The sequence below is a fragment of the Glandiceps talaboti genome, chromosome 1 (assembly GCF_964340395.1).
Source record: "Glandiceps talaboti chromosome 1, keGlaTala1.1, whole genome shotgun sequence".
Taxonomy (NCBI): Eukaryota; Metazoa; Hemichordata; class Enteropneusta; family Spengelidae; genus Glandiceps; species Glandiceps talaboti.
The window spans coordinates 19,904,139-19,931,897 of NC_135549.1; the positions used below are offsets into that span (position 1 = coordinate 19,904,139).

At 34.8% G+C, this 27,759-nt stretch overlaps 1 long non-coding RNA gene across 1 annotated transcript in view; it reads right to left on the reverse strand.

Moving 5' to 3' along the window:
- The window catches only part of LOC144432658 (uncharacterized), a 34,551-nt gene extending 7,235 nt beyond the window's left edge, over positions 1-27,316 (reverse strand). Inside the window, exons 1-2 of the long non-coding RNA XR_013480737.1 lie at positions 27,204-27,316; positions 25,457-25,514 (exon numbers count right to left, since the gene is read on the reverse strand). This is a non-coding gene — a long non-coding RNA (uncharacterized LOC144432658). The remainder of the gene's footprint in view (positions 1-25,456; positions 25,515-27,203) is intronic.
- Between the last annotated feature and the right edge of the window lie 443 nt (positions 27,317-27,759).

The following is a 27,759-nucleotide window of genomic DNA, read 5'->3' on the forward strand; positions in this document are numbered from 1 at the left end:
TGAAGTCCATGTTGCTGTTGAAAGAGTAGAAAGCATGTCTTATGTTTCCCGCAGTGACGTTGACATTTGTTTTTAATATCGTCTTAAACACAAGAACACTTCAAGCCTAAGGTTACATTAGAGCGTGTATATTCCGAGATGGTGGTATTTTTAATGTGACAGGATACACCCTACCAATTAGAAAAAAAAATTGATTATCAAAATTACAATATGCATTAGATGTAATGATACCTACACCATACTATATCCTAAAGGTTTGTAAAGTGATATGGATATGTTGTGTATTTCCACACCATATGGCTGTTCAGGGGGTACAGAGTATTTACTACCATTTTATAATAATATTAGTTCGATATACTGTGTTGAAGAGTAAAAACTGTTAATGTCCGTTTGCACTTGTAGTGTGATATGCTAACATATATATCGTGGCTTTCATTAGCACTCATCCAATCCATTATAACCTGTAAGACCTGACAGCGTTGTTGAAAAATCAAGATATTTAAGACAAGGAAGTAAACTATGTGTATTTTATTTGATGCCTAGCTTGAATACCACTTCTACTACCATCTTGTATTTTGGCAACACATCGTTGAAGCCGTCAGGTTCCTGAAATGGCCATTTGATAAAAGATAGTAAAACACATCTAAGTGATCATTTATCAGTACAATGACGTCATTAGAAGAGCATTTAAATATGATTAAAAGTGTATACGATCAGTAACAGAGATTATATCATTTATCAGCATATAACGGAGGTAAGGGAATAGATTATCCGACATAGAATTTCAAATATGTTATATATTGTGTCACTCACTACGTGTCTATTAGCAACATCATATTGTAAAAGGATTGCCAGACATAGCCATAATTGAGCTGTAGCTCTGAGTGCCAGAGTTTAGACAAATGTGTCGTAAGTAAAGGTATTAAGGTCTATTTGTCACGTTCGTAAGGGTGAGATTATCCAACACTTAGCCTTGTAAGTCCGTTATAATGCAAATGAAGAATAAACACAGTCTGTCAGTCTCTTGAAAAGGTGACAGAAACAGAATGTTTTAAACAGATTAGCTAGAAAGACTGTGTATCATACAAATTTTACATGTTCCTCGAGAACAAATTGAATTTAGATAGATAGATAAGAAACAGGCTTCCCACAGACCACTCATTACAAATACAAACAACACCATTCAACCCCAACTGATACACATACACATAATTGTCCTTGGAACAAAGAAGCTATTTAATGTCAGCACACTGCATGCTCAGATTTTGACACATACAAATTGAAACTAGCAAGAATTTGAGTCTGTTTGCATGGTGTGTACACATACAGGGCCTGTTTGTAGGCAGGAGTGTGGTTTTGTTTATATATTCGTGATGGCCGGTATTCGGGAAGCATGTTTCTTATCTATCTAAATTGTTCATGGGGAACTTAAAATGTGTATGGTACGCACGGTCTTTTGGCGATCCGTCAACACTTCCGTCTGAGGACGGCGTCTATCTTTTACCCAAAAGATAATCCACGTAGTGTTTCTCATACACCGTTTCACATACATTAACCATTGGTCGCTGCATATATCGCAAAAACGTGTCTCTTTCAATAAGAGTCCGCCAATAGACAAACCATGGACTGTCTCATATTCTCCGTTCAGTGTAAAGTTTGCATTGTCTAAATCTCATAACCTCTGTTTTGACCGACACCGACACTGGAATTCCCGGCGACCCGATGAGAAAGAAAAAAATGTTACTTTGTAACTCATAACTGTAGTCTGACCTTGTTTTGGAAGGTTGTTGACCTACATTGTTACACTCTTTGTCATAAAACCTTAGCATTTTGGTGTTTGAGACACACACAATCCTTGTTCGAGACAGGCGGAATCCTTGTCATACGAGCTTAGAATTTGACGTTTTATGCAACAATTTACTCTAAAACAGAACACTTCAAAAGATGGGTTAGTCGGAGGTGACTTCTTCAAAGCAACCTGTTTTACACACTATTCATGTTCATAACCTGGGCAACATAATTGACTATTTCATGAACTGGGCAAAGTTACCTACCCATTTCATGAATCGGGCAATGTTTGTTTATATATATATATATATATATATATATATATATATATATATATATATATATATATATATATATATATATATATATATATATATATATATATATATAGGAAGTCAGTGGTAAGATTTGTCCGTAGTACAGTGCTCGATACGTCTGCACGCAGAGCGGAGTATATGTTGAGGGTAGAAGAAAATCAAGTCGGGTGTTTCGTCTCTACAAGCCTGTTTCGTGAGTAAATCACTCGTCAGGAGATGTTGATGTATATATATCAGGAGATATATATATATATACATTGCCCAATTCATGAAATGGGTAGGTAACTTTGCCCAGTTCATGAAATAGTCAATTGTGTTGCCCAGGTTATGAAGTGGGTACATGGTAAGATATGCCCAGTACAAGAAATGGGCATCTTTTATAGGACACACACAATAAAAGAATAAGAATCAAACAACTGTATTATCATGTATTTACAAACTCATCACTTCACAATTCATATTTTATAATAATTCAGTGCAGCTTGTGTTTTAATAGAGTTCGATAATCAAGACCCCAGTTCAAAACTTTCCCCAAAAAATTTGACTATCTTATGAACTGGGCAAAGTTAGATGCACATTTCATGAATTGGGCAAATTTCACAGATTGGGTGTAACATATATATATATATATATATATATATATATATATATATATATATATATATATATATATATATATATATATATATATATATATATATATATATATATATATATATATATATATATATATATATATACAGTAAATTACTATTGGTAGTTAATAAACAGAACTGGAGCACTTGAATTAACAAAATATGTATATACTTTTTTGACAATCCCATAGCAGGGGGTCGTCAAAAACATGCAACTCATGTCTTGTTCCCATATTATCAAAACGGTATAGTGACCTTTCGTGTAAATCACTTTAATTACATTTGTGTTATGGAAACAATATTCCAAATTACCTGTTGGTTTCAAATTGCACCTAATAATACAAAATTGAGTTTAAAATATCTACATCTCAATCTATTACGTGGCTTCAAATAAATCTACAAACAGCTGTAGGGTGAAGTAAATCGGCGTTCTAATTTAGTGAAATTATTCTACTCAGATTTCCGTGTATGTAGATATTGGGGACAGTAATCAGTGAGGTCTGTTTGATGGTAATGTCGGTGTAATGCGTGTTTCATTAAAGTTTATATCCCTGAGCATATAAAGTACCCGTTTACGTTCATCAAATGTGTATTCAACGAAACTTACTAAACTAGACTTTTTGAATTATACATGATTTAGGTTGATTGGTCTGAATCATTGAATTGCTCTGATCACGAAGATCAGCAACTAATGTAGTCACATGGTTAATGACCACTACAAATTTGCAGCCACTTCCAGACATACCTACATTATAACGATTTTGTTTGTATGTGTATGAAAATAATGATGAATTCAATACAGAATTATAAAATGACGTGTGTACTCGTTCGACATATTTTGCTAGAACTCAAATCCAACAAATAGTAATAAATCAAGCGATTTTAAATGTAAAAATAATCCAAACGTATAGACATATTTTCAATAGTGACAACTCACTACCAAGTAATTTAAATCCAATTTCATTTAGTGTCAAATGTCTAAGATGTAAATTGCCAAGTTTTCTAGCAATGTTATTCTGACATATAACACAAAATTAACAGACTTTTTCTACGGCTGCTTTATTAACCTCAAAATATGCTCCATTAACTTCAAATATTACGTAGATCGAATGCTCGCTAGAATGTGTTTAATTTTAGTGTGGTTATGAAAGTTTCTTATATTTTAAAATGAAATGTGCCTTTATAACCTACCATCGATTCTTTAGAGAACTATTGAATGTGTTTAATTTTAGTGGGGTTATGAAAGTTGTTTATATTTGAAAATGAAGTGTGCCCTTCTTACCTCCCATCTATTCATTATAGACATACTCCAAGAATCATTTATCGAATGCACAATTGGAATATGACTGTAGTAATTCTCGTGCAAGACAACACACTCATAAGTACAATTTGCATAAATTGAAATATGTGTAAGGAAGCATGAACAGAATCACACTCAGTCTGATGGCCAAAGTTTGACTTGTGACTTGAAGTTGCAACTTATTTTACCACTATTATTCTCACAATTACTAGTAGGAAAAAGGGCATTTTATCGGCCAAATTAATGATCTTCACGATTAGACTTCTTGCTATCAAATTATTGTTTATATATAACTTTTAGCCAGATAATGACGTAAGACAGTAGAGCCATCTCGAAAAAATACATAAATAGCATTTCAAGGAATAGACACAGAAGCATCATGTGTGACAGTGGGCGCTCAAGTGGTCATTTTTTTAAACTACATCCATAGGTTAGAATGACCACATTATGATGGCAGACATATGTCTTTGATACCAACTGCTCTGTTGGGTGTTTTAATAGTGTCACAATGTTCTGTATCCCTATCCCTTGCCATACTTGACAATGTTTTTGTCAATTAAAATCGCTACTCGTAAATAGTATTATTATCACATTCGACTTGCACATAACTGAACTAAAAAAAATAATCGCGAAATTGTAATTGATGAGGCCAGGTCTTTGTTTACATGGTAAGACATGTAATGAATTATCTATCTCTGTTTCTTGTCACTGCTCAGTGACATAATCAATCATGATGGCTGGTATTTGCAAAACAAATAATGTAGCAAATAAAGCATCAATCATAGGTAATTTCGAATGTCTGATAGACTTAAACCTCTCAAATCACAAGTTCCCTATGGAAAACAATATGCAAAGTAGCGATAAAAATAGCACAAGGGTACACTTTCACAAGGTCATTCTAAATGGAAATGACGACAAATGTAGTAGTTCACATTGTGGTCAATTTTTTATATATTAAATCCACAGGTTAGAATGACCACGTGATGATGGCAGACATATGCCTTTGATACCAACTACTCTGTGGGGTATTTGAAATTGCAATGCGAAAACTAACCTTGCCAGGTAAATAATTTATCTTTAACTACATCTGTCTATTAAAGACAAAGGCGATGTGTTTCCTCCTGCTACATGTAAAGTCTCTCCATAATAACAATGTTTATACTAACAACAAAGTGGAGACATGTGAATAACTTTATCTTTAATTACATCTGTCTATTAAAGGCAAATGCGATGTATTTCCTCCTGCCGGAATGCAACATGTAACTATGTCTAGCTTTACGTTAAAAGACATGTAAAGCCACTCTAAAATAACATTTTTTTTACACTAACAGCAAAGTGGAGACATTTTAGAAAGGGTAATGGGTAAGAATTATCACAATGTGTGATGTTTGGCGTAAATAATCATACCGGAGTACAGTTACTACGTCATCCGCAATCTTCATTATCAGGTTAACTCCGTGAATAATTTTATAACTCTTCGACGCCACAAGAATTAACACGTAATATGTATGTAGCTGCAGTGGACTTCGAGCTAAAATAAAGTCTACTGCCCACCTTCCAGTCATGTTAGAATAGCATCTTCAGATTTCCTTTCTCGTATTCTTTGATAAGCACAGGAGAGTGTCTATATATAACACATGGCTTATGCTTCAGTGCAAAATAACAACGTACGTCGTATACCTTCAGTTGTTCATTCAATGTTGAAATCCCACATTACACATCGAAATAAGAAGCCGTAGTACTAGTTGCATGTAGTTTTTTTCCATCAAATCACATGAAATTTAGAATGATTTGGTATTGTATTCTGTCCCTCATTTGCAATTAATAGTTAGGTTTACATGTAGTCTGGAAAAAAGTAACATCTGTTGACTGAGACAAGTTTTTGTACAATTAAAATAACATATATATTTTGGAGGTTCTGGAAAGACTGTAATTTCTAGACATTTTCTACTTGAGAGGGAATTTCTTTTAGTTCATGCATGCTCAAAGGAAATGAGTTCACTTTCCTGAACGTTATCCTGCCACGAGTAAGGGTTCCGGCATTTCAAATTGGACAGTAGGCCGCTCTGAGAATGCCATATTTCGCAGGACAGCAGTGGGAAAATGATAATATTTGCAAAACCTCGCCTGCTAAATCTAACTCTGATAGCATGCACATAAAAAAGTCAAACTAAACTACGGAGTGAGAAGTTATATAGTGACCATGCATCGTGTCTGCATTAAAACACGGGTATATTTTATACGCACATGCTGACGACCATTTGATTTTAAAAGTGCGATCATGTAAACACACACACATACATACATACAAACTTGACGTATACAGACAAACAGACAGGCAGACGAACAGACAGGCAGAGAGACAGACAGGCAGGCAGGCAGGAATGCGCGCACACACACACACACACACACAAAACATAATATATAGTTACTCCAAACACTCACCCACAACACTCCAACGAACAATGTCAACGTTGATATCTTATTCCATACACCTTTCAATTAAACCCTCACAAGAGCACCGTGACACGTTGATTTACCGCAAGGCATGATAAAAAACAGGTTTACTCTACATGTCCTGCCATGTAGTCAGTCGAGACATTAAATCCAGATAGGAAATCTCATATTAGAATACACGTTGTCCAAAGTGAAGCATGATTTACAATGTTAATACCTTTGTTGACAACTCTGTAGCTCTTAAAACCACGGAGGATAAGTCAGAAAAGTGGGGCCTTAACGCGTCATTACTGTCTACGTAAATCACTTACGTCAAGCCGAAAATCTAGAACAGTTACTGAATAATTCTTTTACTACCTCGGTATAGGATTACGAGGAATGCACCGTGTATCTATTAGTTTGTACCTGTTTCACATAACAAATACATTTCATCGACATACGCCACAAGTCAGTCATAAATATATGCATATTATACCTTACCTGTCGGTGCCAGACCATCCATACTCCATATAAACAGTATATCATCACTGACACTGTAAAGCAACGCTTCTTTGATCATTGGAAACATTAATTGTTGAAACAAGTTCTAACTAGTTTAATTATTTACGACATCATACAATGAAAACGTTTATATTGTTTAGATTTCTAGCGACTTGCAATGAATTCGCCGATATTTTTCATTAAGAGCTAGATTAATATGTGATGATTAGTGTAGCTTTTATGACCCCTGCCTCTCCCAAAAACATGGTCCTGAAAGCAATGAATCATAGAATGTATTGATAAAGACTTATTAATGGAAGCTGAACAGAAACACTGCCTTTTGTCCCAAGCCATATTGAGGTACAATATTTGTATATAGTATTCTCTTCAAAGATAGGTCACAATATTGTTTTCTGACAAATTTAAACACACTGAATAGATGTGTCAGAAATTTTTTATAATGTACAATCCTAACAAATGGTTTTACGTATATGTAAATTATTGATGAATCAATTCTAAACAACATTTTGTGACACTAAATATGCATCTTTGTGAGCAAAACAAATAACATGGAAGTTTTAAGATGAATCGCGCAGTTAATAAGCTAGATGGTAAGTCGACAGTGGTGTATATCCAGCTAACAACACCAAATGTTAAGCTACTTAAATGAATAGCTGATATTATTGCTCGGACGGTTAGCACTGGGTTATTTCTATTGCTTCTCATCATGTCTTGTGCAACATTCACCAGTTTCCCTGCCATTGCGATACATACTCAAAACATATATACGGAAGTGACGTCGGTTAACATATTTATAAGAAAGACATCGGTAATGTCCACACTATCGATAATAAAAGTCACCTTGCTCAAATTTAATAGTTTTACAACAAGACGCATATATCTCTTAATCTATTTTACTTGAACTTACTGTAATTTGAGATGCCTCTATCGTCAAATCGTGTTATCTGTAACCTTCGATCAGTTAAATCAGAGATTCAAGTTGAGAGGATACAGAATACAATGACACGGGCTAATGCAGCCAGTTATTAATTAACAGTTATAGTGATATTCTAACCCCAAGTTAACTTTAATTTTGTACCACAAGTGTCTCCATGCCTGTAAGTCTCGATCTTGAACTTCGCCGTTTGAAGTACGCTTCGTTGAATTTAATACTACATGTTGTTGTGATATAACATGCATACTCAGTTCTAACATATGCACAGATATATGACAGATAGATAGATAGATTGATGGATGGATGGATGGATGGATGGCTGGCGGGATGGATGGATGGATGGATGGATGGACGGATGGATGGATGGATGGATGGATGTATCCCATATTACCCCTATCCTCTTTCATTTGACATTATTAGCCCCCCCCCCCCAGTGTTTTTATAAGGGTTCTGTCCGTGCGTGAGTGGGTCCGTCGGTAATATGTCATTTCTCAGACATGCAATATTACATTTCTTCCCAAACCTGAAACAAAGGTGTAATATATCCTGTGAGACATATCCACATGATATATGCAAATTCGACCAAATGGTGGCCATATTTGTAGCTACAAATCGATATTTACTGCATACCTCAACATCTGTAATACACGGACACTCTATTTGAGTGTCAACCCCCATATTATCAGATGCAAACCATCTTTGGAGATCGTGACCTTTGACCTGAACTTTCACAGATAATTAACAAAATCTAGTCAATTCCTGCCTATAACAGACACATTGTGTTTACATATTGCCAATTAGTTTTGGTGTTCATGCAATTTTTACCCATATTTGTAGTAAACAATTGCAGCTATATTTAATACTGCATAACTAAACAATTTCAATCATAGACTCTTCATAGACCATCAAAAGTAAGCTATTACAAACGTATTGCAGATACTTTGTAGCAATTAATTATGTGTGGCTAGTGTCTTTTACACCATGTCTATAGATAATGCAGAATTAGATAAATATACATGCATTATTTTGGTGCTCAAATAACATTTTACTCATGATCAATGGCTGCCATATTTGTAGTGAACAATCATGGTTTACCAATTAATTTATGTTGCCGGGTTTAAACTTTCTTTTTAGACATTGACATTTTGACGAGGGGCTAAGTCTTCTATGAAGACAAAGTCATATTCAATTATAGTCCCATAGCTGACTACACATGTTGAATTAACCGCCCAACGTGAATGTTATCGAGCAGAAACGAGATTGATAATTATCTATTTTTAGATGAATATTTCATCAAACTGTCTACCTACTAATATGTTGAAAGCTTTCCCGAGGAATGGTATTCAAACTATGCAGATTAAAGTAACAGGCTTGCAGACACCTATTTATACCTGTCATTGTCTGTAAACATAATTTCTAAAATCATAAAAGCTGACTACGTCAGGGTGGTCGACATGCATAAGTCGTGCCTGGTTCTATCACCACATTATGTTTGCATTGAAACATATGTTGTTCAATTTTACTTATTTATAGGTTAATTTAAGATTATTTATATTACGCACGTGTCACTATTTATGTGTATAAATCATGTTTTGCTATAACTGATGTTAAGAAGTATACCCAACTAGCAATCTGATAAAAATCCGATGTAGATGTCGACTAATCGTTCATTGCTATTTTACCTTCGTTATTTTGCCTGAATTGACCTTCTTGGTACATGTTTACATTTTTAGCCTGATCGCCTCCTCTACATCTGAACTGGCGCACATGCAAACGAATTTCTGCTCAGTGAGACACACAGCCAATCAGGTGGCGTCTTACTTGTCATGGGCAAATATTTCTATGAATCGTACAATACTTCAAGCCTACTACTGAGAACGCGAAGGCGTTCGCTGAGATAAACATGAACACTACGGGGGGGGGGAGCTATCCAATGTAGCTAAAATATGTACATAAGACGAAATGCATAGAGGTACATCTAAACAAGAATTATTTAATTACTGTAAATATATAACAATACAATCACTGAATGTTTTTACAGTTGAAATACTTTGTACGTTGTCGGTTGCGTGTGTGCACAAATAACGCCATGTAGTAATAGTAAAGGTAGGTCCAGCCGTTGTACTTCGGCTCACGAAGTTCAATTACTGGATCGGACTTCCTGTTGATATTCAATGTTTGTTGATGTTTGTTGATATTCAATGCGTACATGTACGTCGGATTGTAATCAGATTGACCCATCTAGTAGATTTAACGATCATACACTATTGCTGCATCATTACTATGGTCCAAAGGTCTTCATCCGTATAATTATCACAATTTCTAACATCTGAATAATTACGTGGAAAAGTTAACATGATGAATAGTAAATTATCTTTCTTTTGTATACTCTATGGTGGATATGGAGCTCATGTAAATATTCGTTGCTTCGTAAAAAGCCATGCCACAACAGTTTGATAGATCTCATTTGAAACTTGACTCTTGCCTATGTACACCCGGTCAGGTTTATATAGTGATTCACGGAGTTGAAGAAGTATATCAACAAAGTTAAATATATAGTAACATAATTCAGAGTAATCAAATTTGTGACGCTTCTTAGTGCTGAAATTCACGCTCACTTTACTAAATATGACAAGAGTTGTCGCCATTTTGCTAAACTTCACTAATATCGTAGATCTGATGTGACAGTTATTCGACGTCAAACCTGGCATTTCAAAGAGAAACTGGTCCAAGTGAGTCTTCTTTCCAGTCATGTATAAGATTATCAAATAAAAATAAGTTTTAACAATTCAAGGCACGAACAGCATTCATTATTGTGCAAGTCTTTAAGATATGCCATGTTGACTCATATTGCAACATTGTTATTCATACAATCTGTAAATGGATGCTAACATTTTGTTTACCTTTAAGCTGTGTTGTCCAACATTTTTTCAATTACAAGTTAAGAGTAGGATATTTGCATCGCCATTATATGAAGCAGAATTTATTTTCAAACGTTATCATTAACGCCGTTTAGCAGTTCTCCTATAAAAGGCTGAAAATGTATATCCAAGCTTCCTTCCTAAGAGCACTTAGTATTCTTGCAAAATGATTTAGGGAAGATATCTCGAGTGGCTACTTTTCTGGATTCCACAATTTAACGTTCTCCCTTCCTTAAGTTTATTACTTAACATATCATTTGATCTAAATCTCGGTGATATACTTGGTCATTACATGAAATCGATTTCATTAGATTTTTAAAAAAAGTAACATTGCGTGTGTACAGTTATTTCCATGACTTGAAAGCTACCCTTTGTCATCTATTATAAGCGTGGAACTATTTAATATGATACACTTAAGACTATAAGTACTTTTAATTTGATTATGTCATTCTTCAACTATGCGTTTCTGGAATGTATAGTTAATTAATTGTTAACGAATAAATTACGTACATACTTGACCTCGCCAATTGTTTTCATGATTACTTTTAATTACTTCACATCGTGTATGTTTATTCCCACTTGGCAAGCACTTAGTAGGGGATGGGAAATTAACTTGTCGACATAACGAGAAATGTTGACTATAAATCTTAAGATGAAGCAGTTTAATTATGTCACGCCGTTTATTTAGGAGTTATTCAACGTCCTTCAATTTTATCGAATGCATGCTTGTGTTTGTAAAACCACTTGCTTATTATACTTTAAATATACTAACAAAGCAGTATATTTTCAATTTACATCATTTGACCTTTTGATAGCCTGCCAGCGCATAGACTTTGTTGTTAGATACGCAAATTACTTGGTACATTTTGTTGGTTTTTATTTATTTTGGCAAATTTATAAGAGTTTGTCCTAAAGCCGTTTGGTTTAAATTACAAACTAGGTCGTTAATGTTAACGTTTACAGCACGTTTCATCTTTCACTACATAGTATGATTCAATGTGTATATTCTGTCATTATCAATGTTGAACATACATTTGTGTAAAATAATAATATTGATGTATCCGATGACATTACGAATAAAAGTGGGTGGATTCATTTTATCATGTATTACCTAATTTACCTCTATATATAGTCAAATAAGTCTACCTTTTGGTTTTTCGTGCATTGTCATAAATTTACTTTAAAGACACACACACACACACACACACACACACACATATATATATATATATATATATATATATATATATATATATATATATATATATATATATATATATATATATAAGGCTTATCAATTTGTTACAAAACCAACAACCCATAAACACTGGTGCTGCCACGCCTAAATCTGCACCTATCGTTTAGTAAAGTGTTTGTAACAAATGTTATATACATTGACCAGGTCTTGACCACGGTATCTCTAGCGCTGTACCTACCTGTACTTTTTGTTATATATAGAATGTGTTCATTAGTGTGACAACCCATATGTGCACGAGGGTCACCTAACAAAGCTACAATAGAAAATTACGAAATTCTCAGCAGGTAAGAACGCGAATAACTGCTCAAATTGGAACAGTAGCTTTGTTATAGTACATGTCACTGCCTGGCCAATATATTTCAAACTGAACCCTAGGGGAAAACATTATTTGGCCGAGATGTGCAGTATAGGATTTCTAAACTGAATTTATTCATTAACACGTACGTTAAGGGATTAGTGTACACGTTTACTAACATGCCCGTAGGTAATAAGGTTGACGTTCTGGAGGAAAAGCCTGTCTTGTACAAATAAGACATGTTTACCCAAAAGTGTCCTGTTAAAAACATTAAGTGAACTCTCACCAGTTCTATACTATTTCTTTCCATTCATATACCATCCAGCAGGCATTGCCCAATAACAGGAGAAAAGTTCAGTGTTAGTGCAGGAGGAAACCAGAGTACCCTGCGTCGTTCGGTAGAGTCAAACTTAATGCCACTCCTCTTACTTACAAAGTTAATCGAAAACAGAATAAAGTACAACACTGGTATACAGGTAAGTTTATTCAAAGCTTGGGGGTTCTGAACCCCGACCGCAACGATAACAGGCAGTGGTTTAACCACTCGACAATCTTCAACCCCTTTAATACTATCAGTTATATAGAGGGAAGGGGGCTAAATATGTAAACGCTGCGAACCTACACTCCCGAAAAGGATGTCTCCAAAATAGTTTCTATCTGATTCAAACTTGAAAGTCATGCTGTATAACGTTTTTCACTTGACAGACTTTTCACAATTTCGAGCTTGTGGAGAAACACGTTAGCACAGTCAGCGTTCATATAAGATAAGGTACAAAATTGCCGACGTTTGCAGTTCAAGTGACCGTCTAATCCATCAATATCGGCAGTTGATTTTTAATGAGGATTGCCTTGTGGTTAATATAGCAAACCGTGCACAGCTATATCATAACATCACATAGTATCGGTACAATGACAGTTGAAAACTAATGGCTACACCGAGCAAAATACACATAGTGCATCACTGATGATTGGCCTAGACACTAGGTGAGGTGAGTGACATAAAATATTGAAGAAAATGTCACATTCATTTTGAGTAATTCCCAAAAGAAAGAAAATGCCACTAAGAAAATAGCTGACGAAATTCTCACAACTTTAGACATATTATAAAATCTAGGGCATCGAATACCTTTGGGGGTTTCAGATTTAATGTTATGCCTCAAACTGCTATCGACGACATCCATTTCCTCTTTTAAAATTCATTTCAGTTTTGTTACGAGTCTATTGGTAGACATTTCAAAATTGATTCATGTGCTTGGCCTAGCGTATAATATAAATGTGAACGTCAACACTGTGTATAGTTTCTTTGCTCATTCTTCAGGTCACATGACTGTAAATTCAAACTGTAAACAAAACGATGCGTATAAGTACTACATCGTAGTTTTTCTTCTTCTAAGTAATTATTAGCTCTCTAGGGCTCACGGGTAAATACGTGTATTCGAATACATACAAGTTGTCCCCGACTAATGGTATCTTAATCATGCTTTGATGGTTATATAGATGTTTTGCTGAAAGGGAGGTTTAGCTTCAGGGGTGAACGTTAATGGTTCCGATAGCGAACAGCCCTGCTTTGATCAAATACTGCAGACATAGGGTAATGTGATCGCGACGCAATAAACAATCTCTGCTTTATGCACCTAGTAACAATTTCTTTTTAAGATTATTTCACCGCTTCCTTCGGGAACACAATGGGCTGGAGTAAGTTCAAAACTATTGATTCATTTTATTGTATTTCGGTAAAGAGTGTTGACAGAGAGATGTAAACTGTGTTTCAACTATTCACGATGACAGAATAACACAAGTCTTAGAGAGCTCTATACTATGAAATTTGAAACACAATTATCCACGCATGTTTTGACAACATTTATTTGCCGTATGATTTATTCCAATTGCAATTGAATGTCAGTAACCTATGAATGGGCTCTTGTAATAGTGTTCTGCTGTAAATCTTGTACTTTGTTGTCAGACAAATATTTGGTCAGTTTTGAAGGTCCGTTGTGTTGTTTCCTTTATATGTTGGGAGCCAGTTGAACTAATGATCTTCCTCTGCCTTAACAAATCTTTGACATTGTTACCTTCGATTCACTGCCCAAATTCTCAACTCTACCTTCGTCAAGATATGTAATGCCAAACATATTGTCAATATATCTACCCTTCCTCTTAAAATAAGATCATCGCAAATCATATTTTAAAAATAAAACATTCTTTAGCTATATTAGTGGATTAAAATGTAGCAATTTGTTTCAATTTCTGTTGTGACAGTGGATAATCTGTAGAATGCTAATAACATTAATGTCATGTCAGACAATAAGATGTTGCTATGTAGTATACGCGTCGAGTGCAACTGTTACTATAAAATGTAGTAAAGTTAGAAATATTTTGTCGAATCAGTCGACGATTTAAGTCGGCCTAAATGATTTCAACTATACTGTAAAAATATGCTAACCGTCACCGAATATATATAAAAGCATGGATCATTGGAACGTGCAGTTTACAAACCTAACGTGATAAAAGGAGCATCCCATTTACTTGCGACGATCACATGGTAATGAAGATATAATATCTGTACTTACCTTAAGCTTTCTTTACAAATAAGAACTCATAGCGTTGCCAAATCACTCATTATGTAAATTCATAGTCATGTAATTAAGACAAGGGTAACATTACATTGAATGTCTTTAGCATAGTGAACAGTTATATTTTCGTATCTGCTACTATAATAGTTTTAAACATTAATATCGGCCTGTTTGAAATTATTTATTCGGCTGATTTGCAGGTATGATGCACACGTCGAATAAACTCTAAAATACCGTGATTATTGATCACTCCACCCCCTACTCCCACAAGGATTTGGATAAATGGAGATTGTACTTACTGATTAGCTAGACTTCCGGTAAATGATTTGCTGTAGCCCGCAGAAATACCGTCGTAAATCTAGATAATTTCGCTACTAGAACATTTATTGTCTTCAGCTTATTCTCAAAGATACAGTTGTACTCATAATTATCATACACTTCTACATCCCAACTGTGCACGGCATCTATGTAATTGTTTGTATAATTTTGAAGTCACCTGAGTGTGTGTAAAAATGTCATAACTAAAAAAATAATAGTGAACACAATAGTGAACTTGCAAACCCGCCATGTTAAATGTTGCATCATGGGAAATGTGATAATAAATACTAATCAAATAGTATTGTAAACAATAATGTTACATTGTTTTTAACCACAAAATGATCAATTCATAGTTGCCCTGACCATTGTGGGAGGTTTATTTTATCGGTAGCTCTTGATTAGATATTACGATAACCACAGGTAATCCCATAGTCCTTTGCGTCTGAGCATGCTTAGTCTGGATTGCAAGTTCCCTATTGCACCTAATTGTGAAAATAGCGAAAATGTTACGTGTTTGCAGAAGAAGACAGAGCAATTTAATTTGCTTTTAAGTGGTTGTTATTTATAAATCACCGACAAAATAATAACAGTGCGGCATGGTACTTTAAAGAAAAACGTTCGGCAGTCAAAGTAAGAACTTATTATAATATAATTCAGGTTTATATTATGACAATAAGACCGGATCAAGTCTGAGCACCACAACTCATATACTTGAGGTCGTACGATAGCAGTCTGAACTCGGCCAGCTTTTATCAATAACTTGCACCTTTGTTTTGAAATTGAAATTTGAAAGATTTGAAATTGGCGTTTTGTGTGGTTTGGTTATAAAGTCCATCCGTTGTTTAAATGTGTTAAATGATTGATTTGTGCATATCCACGTGCCTATATATATCGTCAACCTACCGTACGGTAAAGGAAAGGTTACACTCCTAACATGTCTATAATAACAAACACACACGTACACATACACATACACACAGACCGACAGACTGACATACAGATATATAGATATATATTATGTATGTGTATATATGAATATATATATATGTGTATAATATATATATATATATATATATATATATATATATATATATATATATATATATATATATATATATATATATATATATAGTTTTGGTAGTACTGGAACTCTTTCTTGGTTGTAACTCTGAGTTTCACGCATTGTGCGATCATCAGACAACTCCGAGTTACAACCAAGAAAGAGTTCCAGCTCTGCCACTGCGGTATAGAGCACTGACTTAGCAGATTGATACTCACCGAGGTATATATATATATACTATATAGTTTTGGTAGTACTGGAACTCTTTCTTGGGTGTAACTCGGAGTTTCACGCATATTGCGATCATCAGACACTCTGAGTTACAACCAAGACGATCGCAATATGCGTGAAACTCCGAGTTACACCCAAGAAAGAGTTCCAGTACTACCAAAACTATTACGCTCTGCCACTGCGGTATAGAGCACTGTCTTAGCAGATTGATACTCACCGAGTTATATATATATATATATATATATATATATATATATATATATATATATATATATATAACCTCATTGCTGCACTCTAAACAAACGGAATGAACTTGTGTCGTCGTGTAGGCATAGATATAAATCATTATTACAGAACAATTAACTATGCAAATACGCTATGTTACTAGGTAGATATTCCCTGTTAGAAACATTAGAATAATAGAATTTAACGGTAAGGAAACGCAGATACTATATTCCATTCTACCCCTGATGAGTGGGAAATACACACCTCACGAGACAGTTCTGAAGGGTCAATAGCATGTAATATTGTTCATATTTTCAAAACCTGTATATATATATATATATATATATATATATATATATATATATATATATATATATATATATATATATAAATTATACTAAAGTTACAATTAAAAAAAGACCTGGGTAATAAGTATTTTTTTACCTCTCAGCGGTAGTTTATTAAAAGCTGTGTATTTCTTATTTCTTCTCAGCAAGTACACTGCTTGATAACTTGATTAATTTCAACATCGCATGTAAAATCAAGTAGTGTACATAGGGGAAGGGGTGATATTAAATATTGTATCTATGTGCTTAGTTTAACACTATGCTATGTCGGTTCTATAACCTTTATTTACAGCAGATAAAAATAATTGTCTAGTGGAGTATTCTATCACGATGATTAATGTTACCCAGATGTGAAATTTGGTACAGTTTGAAAATATACTGATAACAATGATTTGATTTATAGGCTATTTAATGTTTAATGATATCCCCTTAAGACCCTAACCATCTGGAATTGAATAGAGTAGACTGTAAACAGTACGTGTATCGTTTGAATGGAAAATGTCCATCCGTTTGTCTTTTATATAGGCTATTACATCCATGAAAATAATTCGTCATATGATATTGGCATTTTAATTGAAAGCAGTTATCTAGTTATAGTGTGGTTACTGTATAGTGTGAATAGCTTTAATGTATTGCCGCAAAACGCATTCGACTTCAACAAGTGCAAATGTTTGTTAATATGAAGTCTATCCTATATATAGACGTAATGATACATACGACAAATGTCCCAGAAATAGCTGCACCACTAGATGACTGGTGTAACCATTACGTACCTCACCCGAGGTTTGTTTATACATCACACTACTAGACAAACAAGACCAGTACCTGAGATTATGTGGGATGGAAAATAGGGAAGCCATGTAATTGGTACTAGTACAACTTAATGTAAATAAATACTTCACTGCTTTACAGATTGAATCACATGGCATGGATTCCACGGTGTATATAAAACAAAAATATAGTTACGTGTGCCACAATAATCCTTATAAATGTACTATTATAACGCAAAACAGACCCAATAGCAATGCATATTGACAAACATGAAGGCCGCAGTTTGGGTTTATTCCACTTCATGACGTATATCATATGTTGTCGGTTTTTCTGTAATATTCAATTTCCATTATTGACATCACGATCATTACACTTATATTATATAACTGCCGTTACCGTAAACATTGTATGTCATCCACTTATATTCTATTTCTCTCATATTACCACCGGACTAGAAAATATATATAAACCAGACCTACTGCTAGTAGTGTGTTTTATGAGGTATGCTAAGTCGGAAATGCAAATAACTTATAGCAGTCTGCTAATTTAATGAGTCAGTTGACAACAGCACTTCCACCAGTTTGTGTATTTAGATATTTGCTTATTGCGTCCTCAGCTGTAATTACATAAAGTCGTATTTCAGCAAATTGCGTACTTCTCCACATTTGCGATGAAAAGGGTCTACTTTTCAGAAGTAACATAAATAAACGATTGATCAGTTGAGTGTTTTCTTTCTATTTCAGACGATGTGGACTTGTACTCCTGCATTCATTAGCTCACTCCTGTTGGTTCCTACAATGCTAAGAAAACACGTTGCACAGCAGTAATTTCCTTAACACGGAGTGTTTGGGTGGTAAGATGTCACTATACGTTTACATAACCTACGTGTTCAGTTTCTAATAAGGCTAGGGGTAACTTGTAATAAAGACTCGTATACGTTACTTTATATTGTAAGAACAACGTAATCGGCGTACTGGGCAGTGAATAGTATCACATACAATTATTTCAGCAAATAATTCAATGAATGTGCTGAGCAGTTGATAAATGTACTGGCGATTAAAATGAATTTCGGATCCAGAACTGCGTGCTGTTAATACTAATAGTATAAATCAATACGAAAGTCTTAACATATGTTAATGGTTTGAGTTTTCTAATCCCGCTGAGTAAAACCTTCCATACATTTGACCTACAAATATATTACATTACAGGGACGTGCATAACATGAATACCACAACCTTCCACGTGTTAATATACGCGTCGCTTCTAATTCTAAAATGCATGCCTCAGTTGTCCAATTGAAAACGATTTGCAATTGGATAGATGTTTTCAACGCCATACTTTTTTTGAACTCCATGCTCAATTTTATGTCATCAGCCCCCCCCCCCCCATCACATATCATTACGCTAGCTTGTTTAATTCTATTTTGCTTTTTCACTACAGCCAAGAGAGATTCGTGCTACGCCATAACGTATACTACCGGTATTCACATAGACACATACGTGTACGTAACATTGAATCTGTTTTTTGTAAGCATGTCAATATTGTTTTATAATATAATCTATAATCTGTGTATGTGTTTGTTTGTATTTATTTATTTATTTATTTATTTATTTATTTATTTATTTATTTATTTATTTATTTATTTTTTATTTATTAGTGCATGTATTTGTTTGTTTGTTTGGTTGGTTGTTTGTTTGTTTGTTTGTGACTTGTAATTCTCGACAGACAATCAAAGGTCACCGATTTTACTCTCCCAATTGGCATTCCAAGCTGTCAGTAAATTTCCATCAATACCTGACGTTTCAAATAAAAATAGGTTGTCTTTTTCCGAATACCATTCTTTTGAGAACGGCAGTATGTATAATGGATAACCATTAATCACTACCCTCGTTATTGTCGCATTTAACCTTTTGCCAAACATTAGGCAAGATTACGGAAAACAGCTCAATAATTTTCATGAACAACAATTACTATACTGGGTTGGTAATACTTGTTATGATGAATCGATTTGTCACATTTCACCCTCTTGTCATTAATCAACTGCACTGCTATACGTGGTTCTGTCATCGACATCGGCCGCCTGTCTAAAACAAACAAACACATACAATATCCAATACTTATCTAAGACCTTACGTTTGTTACATTGATGATTCCGTGCAAAAACATATGACTTACTAGTGCAAGAGTTGAAACAAAGGTCGACACACTAGTTTAAATTTGCCATGGACAGAGATGAAATGTCCTTTCGCTCATAGATAATGTAGTACTTCACAAGAGCGTGTGCATGTGGGAGTGTATGTGTGTGTGAGTGAGTGTATGTATGTATGTATGTATGTATGTATGTATGTAAGCAGAAAGGCAGGTATGTATTACGCGCATACAAATCACATCATCTTCTGCAACTTGGCGGGAGTAACTTCTGCAACTTAGGTAAGACGTCACGATGTTATTATCGGGCTTTTGGTATGTAGGTTATTATTTGTTCTATAATAACAGGTTCGAGTTACATCTTTAACCAACATACGACGGAATGATTTAAGACTTAGTTGGAATTCAAATAATCTATTTTAAGAAATCGAAAGATTTATTACAGAGACAAGTCAAGTTGAAATAATCCAGTCAACTGAATATGATCTACCGTATACTTATCAGATATTTATTACTTCTTCTTTTTTTGTATTTCCAAAACACCCCAGCGTAACAAAATGCTTAATAAATTATACTATGGACAGGAAGAGTCATTTTATATAACCTTGTTTAAGAGCCTGTCAATCATAATCCATAGGAAGAATATTGTAATATTGATAATGAACGGAACATATGTATAGACCCATGCCAGAGCGGACATCAATAGTATACAAATGTCGACTGGCCGTGAGGGCAATAGCATACGTCTGGTTGATGTTGAGGTGATCGACAGGCCCGAGGGGGGAACTGACGTATGCTATTGCCCGAACAAGAGGCCAGTCGACATTTGTTTTATAACACATCTCATTCATTACGTAGTAGCGTACACAGTTCTGTAGGAATTAGGATTATCCTCCACTACAGGCAATACCGTTCCTATTTTCACCTAATATTTTTCTAAAATACTCACAGCATTTTTGATAACACACTTTGTTTGCTTAGCATCTTTGTATGACACCAGTTCTGCAAGATCTACTTCAGACACTTTCCAAAAACGTAAATTATCGTTTGCCGACATGGCCATTGACCCGTCTGAATATTTGTCGTCTGCAAGAATTTGTCTGCAAGGAAGACGCTCACGCATGCGCAATGGGCGGGCAATAGTCCACTCGACTTTTCATTCATGGAACTATTGCCCTATGTGAAAATAGGAACGGTATTGCCCGTAGTGGAGGATAATCCTAGCATAATCTATTGTCCTATGGGGTAATAGATCGTCATTTCCCGGGCAACAGTATTCAAATTACGCATACCACGTGACAGGGCATTGACCAATCGCAACAGGACTCACGCAAATGATGTATTATAATCATAATTAGTTAACAAGCGATAAATGTTTTACCTTAAGTCATCGAGCTCCTTAGATAATAATTTTATAGACCCTGGAAGCGAGGCCAGGGAGAAGAGATAGTGAAATCAAACGTTTGAAGTAAATGTGAAAACGAGGTTGACATTAGGCTACCAGTCTTTTAACCGAAAGAGCATACCGAAGTCACCCGATAGAACTAAAGAATGATTTGTGTATTAGTCATATTGTCGTTTCCGTGCTAGCCTGCATGTTATTCGTAATCTGTTTTGAGTTTGCAGACAGTAGTGTTGAAGTTGGTGATGACCCCTGAGATAACCGAGGAATAGACTTTTACAACAATTATGTATGTATGAATAAAATTTGAAAGAGTTTGCCCTTAAGAAATGCATTAGGGTCTTGTGGATTTAGTTTTTTGCTTTAACGCATAAGTTGTATTATGGAGGTCTTTCGATAATTGTAATTATTATAACAATCGGATAACTTCGTAGGATACAGTATATACATTGCTGCTAAGCAGGTGCAAATGTTCTACAAAACTGATGTAGCATAAAGTGACTCATTTGCATAAATACTGATTTTCTGTAATTATACAATAGCCAGAGGATACAAGCTTCAATTAAATATCGTGTAACTTTGTAATAATATGAAAGCATGTGCATATAAATACTTGTTAATATAGTTAGCTTTATTATACTACTAAGTAATTTGCAGGTATATTTGATGAAATTGACCTAATGGAATATTATAAAAAATTCATATACCACTCTATCTACATGGAGGACATTCGATTTTCATCTGGTGCGTAGATGTTGGTATAAAGTAAACATCGATCTGAACTGCAAGGGCTTCTCAAATACCTGATACCGGAAAAACTAGCACTAATAGTACTATAACGTTATCAGAATATTAACTTTCGGTTCAGTGCTTTACGCAAATTGTTTAAGCGTATCCAATTAACGTTTAATTACCGGAGGTTACTATAACTTCGAATATTCCTAATGGAATCAATCAATCAACTGATCGATCGATCGATCGATCGATCGATCGATCTACAGTCAGTCTGGGAGTAAATGCTTGACACGTAATTAAAAGGGTTTTATATACTGTTTATAAATGTTGTCACTAAGTGTTAAACGAATAAAATAGCGCAGCGTATACTCTAATTCATAACTTGGTCCATTAGCTTTTACGCCGTTGGGCGTTGGCAATTCGAGTATGGCTGTGTGTTTATATTCATCGCGTCAAGGGTCGTCATGGACTGCACCGTGCAATTTCTTATATGACACGGCGAGCTCATTGGAGCAAAACGTGAATTCAGCGTGTGTTTTGAATGCCAATCATTTACACACATAACAAGTGCATACGTGAATGAAAAATTGTGTTACAAAGGTCCTGGATACATTGGAACACTATATACCAACACATGATTTGATCACTAAAGCTAACAATAACAATTACCCATCTGGTTTTTTAATCAATATTTCGAATAGCGTGTAAACCCGCATTATTATTATTATTATTGTCTCTCGTTGGTACGCTTTACATTAAACATTCACACTTACGATAAATCGTTCAAAGATGGTGGCCACCTCTCTTGTGGTCTAGCTCATAGGCAATTGTGATTATATGTTAATATTATATTCAAGGTAAAAACAGAATCACATATTAGTTATTTGCCAGGATTTTATTTTTATTTGTACTTCTACTTCTAAGAATCGTTCCTGTTGGCATATTTTGGCATATTATTCTTAACAATGTTATTGTTGGTTTTTACATAGAGCTTTCCCCACTCGTAGCTCAAAGTGATTTACAGATATTACCCCTGGCACGGATCTATAGCGGCACAACGGCACTTTACTTCCTCAACTCCCTGGGACATACAATCCATTGCAGCCTCTATAAGCCCATGCGATTTAAGCATTCACATTGCAACCTCTATGCTACCAAGGTTCCAATTATACAGCCGGTTTGACTGAGGGATAATCGTGGTTCAGATCTTGCCAAAGGACGTCAGCCATTCAGAAACAAACGGCAGCGAGGGGGATCGACCCTGCAACTTGCAGATACAAAGCCGGCCAGTCTAACCATTCGCCGATTATGGCTCCACATTACTGTCTGATCGATGACAATGTAACATCGATCTGGCACATCTGGACAGCAGTTTTAGGAAGTATTAATTATATATATATATATATATATATATATATATATATATATATATATATATATATATATATATTATGTATTATATGTGTGTGTGTATATATATATATATATATATATATATATATATATATATATATATATATATATATAAACGCATAGTATATGCTAGAGAAACGGAAAATACCCGCTACACCGGCAACAGAACCACATATCATTAGAGTAAGTATGGAAAAACAACAAAGACAGATCCGGTAGCAATTCATTTGAACTTAGCCAACCTGTTGTGATCACAGTGAGGGTATAGTGGCTCTATATAATTTCCTTCCGGACTTCCATCAACCAGCCCAGGAGCCCAGCACCAGCCATCACAACCCTGTTTAAGCGCAGTATATTAAATCTCTGACATACCAGCCTTTAATCTATTAGGTGTCACTAATACCACTATAGGGTTCAATGTTCATTTGCGTGGCTCTTATCCCTAATGTGTATATTTATATATATATATATATATATATATATATATATATATATATATATATATATATATATATATATATAGATATATAGATAGATAGATAGATAGATAGATAGATAGATATATAGATAGATATTATTACACAGGCGGACGGACGGACAGACAGACAGGCAGACAGACAGACAGACAGACAGACAGACAGACAGACAGACAGACAGACAGACAGACAGATAGACAGACAGACGCATGTATGATCCCTTTTGTGTACAAATACATCTCATATATGAAGTTTACTACTCAGTCGATTAAGCAAACGGTCGACTGTGATTTCGATTGAGATTCTTTACATATTTAGCCACTGATCTCTGCGGTGGTACCTTTCAACGTGTTGAAACATTACACATATTTAATGATAGATGCCGTATTTCATAGTCACTTAACACATTTAAAACTAATGAAAAGATGATTTACTACACTGCTAGTATACAAAGGGTCTCGTAAGGTCACATATCTTTAGTCGGATAATTCACCGGATTGTAACAGTTCAGTGAGAACGTATTGACATGAATAATGACTGCCTCCCATATTACCATGTGGATAGGATAAGCAAATGATTTAAGTGTTGACAACTAACGAACCACCGAGATTACAATGTATCAAGAGATCGTTACAAAGAAAGGAATATAATTCACTTGATTAAAATTTCTACGAAATGATAGTAAAATAAATTCTAAACCATAAATTCATACACTAAATGTAAATTCATTCGCAGTGAAATGTCACTATTCAGACTTTGAATCAGATAAGACAGATAGGCGCACATATAGGAAAGGCAACACTTTAATACCCATACATCGTCCTGTTTTTCTAATGTCTCCTTTCTATTTACTTTAAACAGGCATACTTGCTTGAATTAACCATTTTCCAAGAGAAAACATAACTTTTTGACTAGTAGCCCACGATAAACGGAAGGTACGGACTCGCTTGTACGAAGAATCGAAGGACTGCGTCATAGATGTCAAAAAGGTCAAATATCGCTATCAGCTTCACTATAGTACTGTTTTAAAGTACTATTATCCGCAAAACACTCAATGGCCATTTTTGATCAACTTTGGGTAGTCCTTACATCTTTTTAAAAAATACTTCGTCGTTTTCTACTTGACCGGGTAGAAAGTTGAATATAAACTGTGGCAGTACCAAATAGTAAGATGTGTGAACACAGCAGCATCTTGTTTCGTTTGCAATTTCATACTTTCATGCACCGATTGGCTAGGAATCTAGTTCCTGGTTTCCTTAGGGACGACTCATTCTCGAATAAATAACTCGGTCATTACTGACCACTACATATTTTAGCTATAATCATAAACGTGCAGTAATAAGTCACTTACCTAATATGTCAAGGGACTTCAACTTTATTAACAGGCGAATGTCTCGTGAGGCTTGAACCTTAAAACATACAAAGAGAACCCGTTTGTGTTTATGAATTGTACATCAAATATAAATTTCAATACAACAATATAGTTGAAACAGAACATTTTCTCTAACAACTAAATATATCGCCTTACTCGACAAATCCTTTCTAACATAATCCTTTCTAACAATGGTACATTTGATACATTATTGTCAGCACAACAAATATCTTACTGAATTTAATTTGGCACAGTGGTTTTGTAATCTGATTCATCAAAAGTGTAAGTACGGCAGTTCCACGCTTAATCATCACCCGAAAGTAGCTCACGCAAAAAAATAGAGTAATGTCAATAAAATTGCAGTCGTACCTGATGATGAAGTTTAGCAATGTTGCAAGACAACTTTCTATTTCTGGTTAATTAGATATATTGTTTTCGACAAAGTTGAGGGTGTCAATGGTCCCTAAACTATAATTCTTCAGCTTAAGATATTCTAAGCAGACAACATACATATGTTTCGACTTGTATTAGTATTTCATAACTGACCTAGCATTGTGTCATACTATTCACTTTACTGGACAGCTTAGTTTATATGGACCTCGTAAGACGTCGTCGTAAATGGAAAATTGTTAGAGAAATCCGAGATATGGAATGATGTCCATTTATACTTTAATGTTCTATTCTAGATGTATTCTAGTCCTGTTGTCATTATGATACCACTAAGTATCGAATAACCGTTTTTTTACGATTTCATATTAATCCTGTTAGCTCGAAATTACCACCACTACAGAAATCATAAGCAGTGAATTTTGTTGGAAGGATTGTGTCAGACACTTAATTGAAACAAGGCTAGTGTGTAAAAGGATACATGAACATGGGATAATTACGAGGAAATAGCTAAGGCAATGATATACACGTTACAATGCGTGTGTAGAATTTGAGTTTGTATTTTATGAGTTTCTAGTTTTGGTGTTTATTTTCTACTAAATTGTCATTTTTCATGTAAAGTAATTGACACACATGTAAAATACACACAAAAATACGTAAGTGCCTGTACCTACCTACCTACCTACTTAGTATTTACTTGTACGTACGTACGTACGTATGGTTCATGCGTGCGTACCTACTCACGTACGAACGTGTACGTACGGACGGGCAGACGGACAGAAAGATATATACAGACAGACCGACTGAAAGACTGACGGTCAGACTTTAACATTGTCGAATATCTCCCAACGTATCTCTATTAATACCATTTCAATAATATTTACACACATTGAAGTTAAAGCAAGAAGTAGTTTACATAGTTTTGCAACTTTTTGCAACAGGCTTTTCTTCACATTATGTGCTTTTGAGAGGTAGTGTCCCAAAAATGACAACAAAGACATCTGTCAAGTACTCTTATACGTAGTTGAAACTTGCCACATTCACCTATAGAATGAACTATTTAGATATGATTTGGTCACTTAATTCAATACTGATGACATTTGACCAAATTTTCATCACAAATGCAGGTATCAAAGTCAATTGCCCTGATCGGTCTAAGAGTGATGCGCTCCCAGACAATAACGGCCTGTTATTAATTTTCTACCATGTAGGTGAACATCGCCAGCGCAGCTGATAAAATACCTTCTATGTTGTAAAGACAACTGATTATGACTACTATCATCCGGACCATGAAGTATACTATATTATTAGGACGATTATTTAATATTCAAATACTCACTCTCAAGTAGACATGTGTGGTGTTTTCTTCAACACTGTATATAGGATCTGCACTTCTTCCTACTGTGGAATACACAGAGTTTGCTATGCATCAGATATAAATTCACGTTGTCCTTACCCTGGATTTTACCATTATAACCTTCAGGCATTTCTCAGCAAAGCCTAATTTACATATACGCCCTCTACAGGCTGTGTTCCTAAATGTTGATTATTATTAGTTGTGTGCCAAAAACATAATTTACCGTAAGATAAACATAACACAATCGACGCACTGTGCAAACGCTGCAAGGCAGTGACATGTGTGTTGTATTGTATTATGGATTTTTCAAAATCAATACAATGATAGTGGTGCCTAAATAACAATATTCGTGACAAATTATAAACCAGCAAATGAGACCTGAGATTGTGTTCAACATTACACATACCGCTGATTCTGTTTTCGAAAGAAAGCCCATTTCGTATGTAAAAAATAACTTAATGGTATAATATAGGCCTATAAGTTCTTTTAACATCCTCGACTCTATAGACGTTTCCTGAGAGTACAACAAATGTATAAG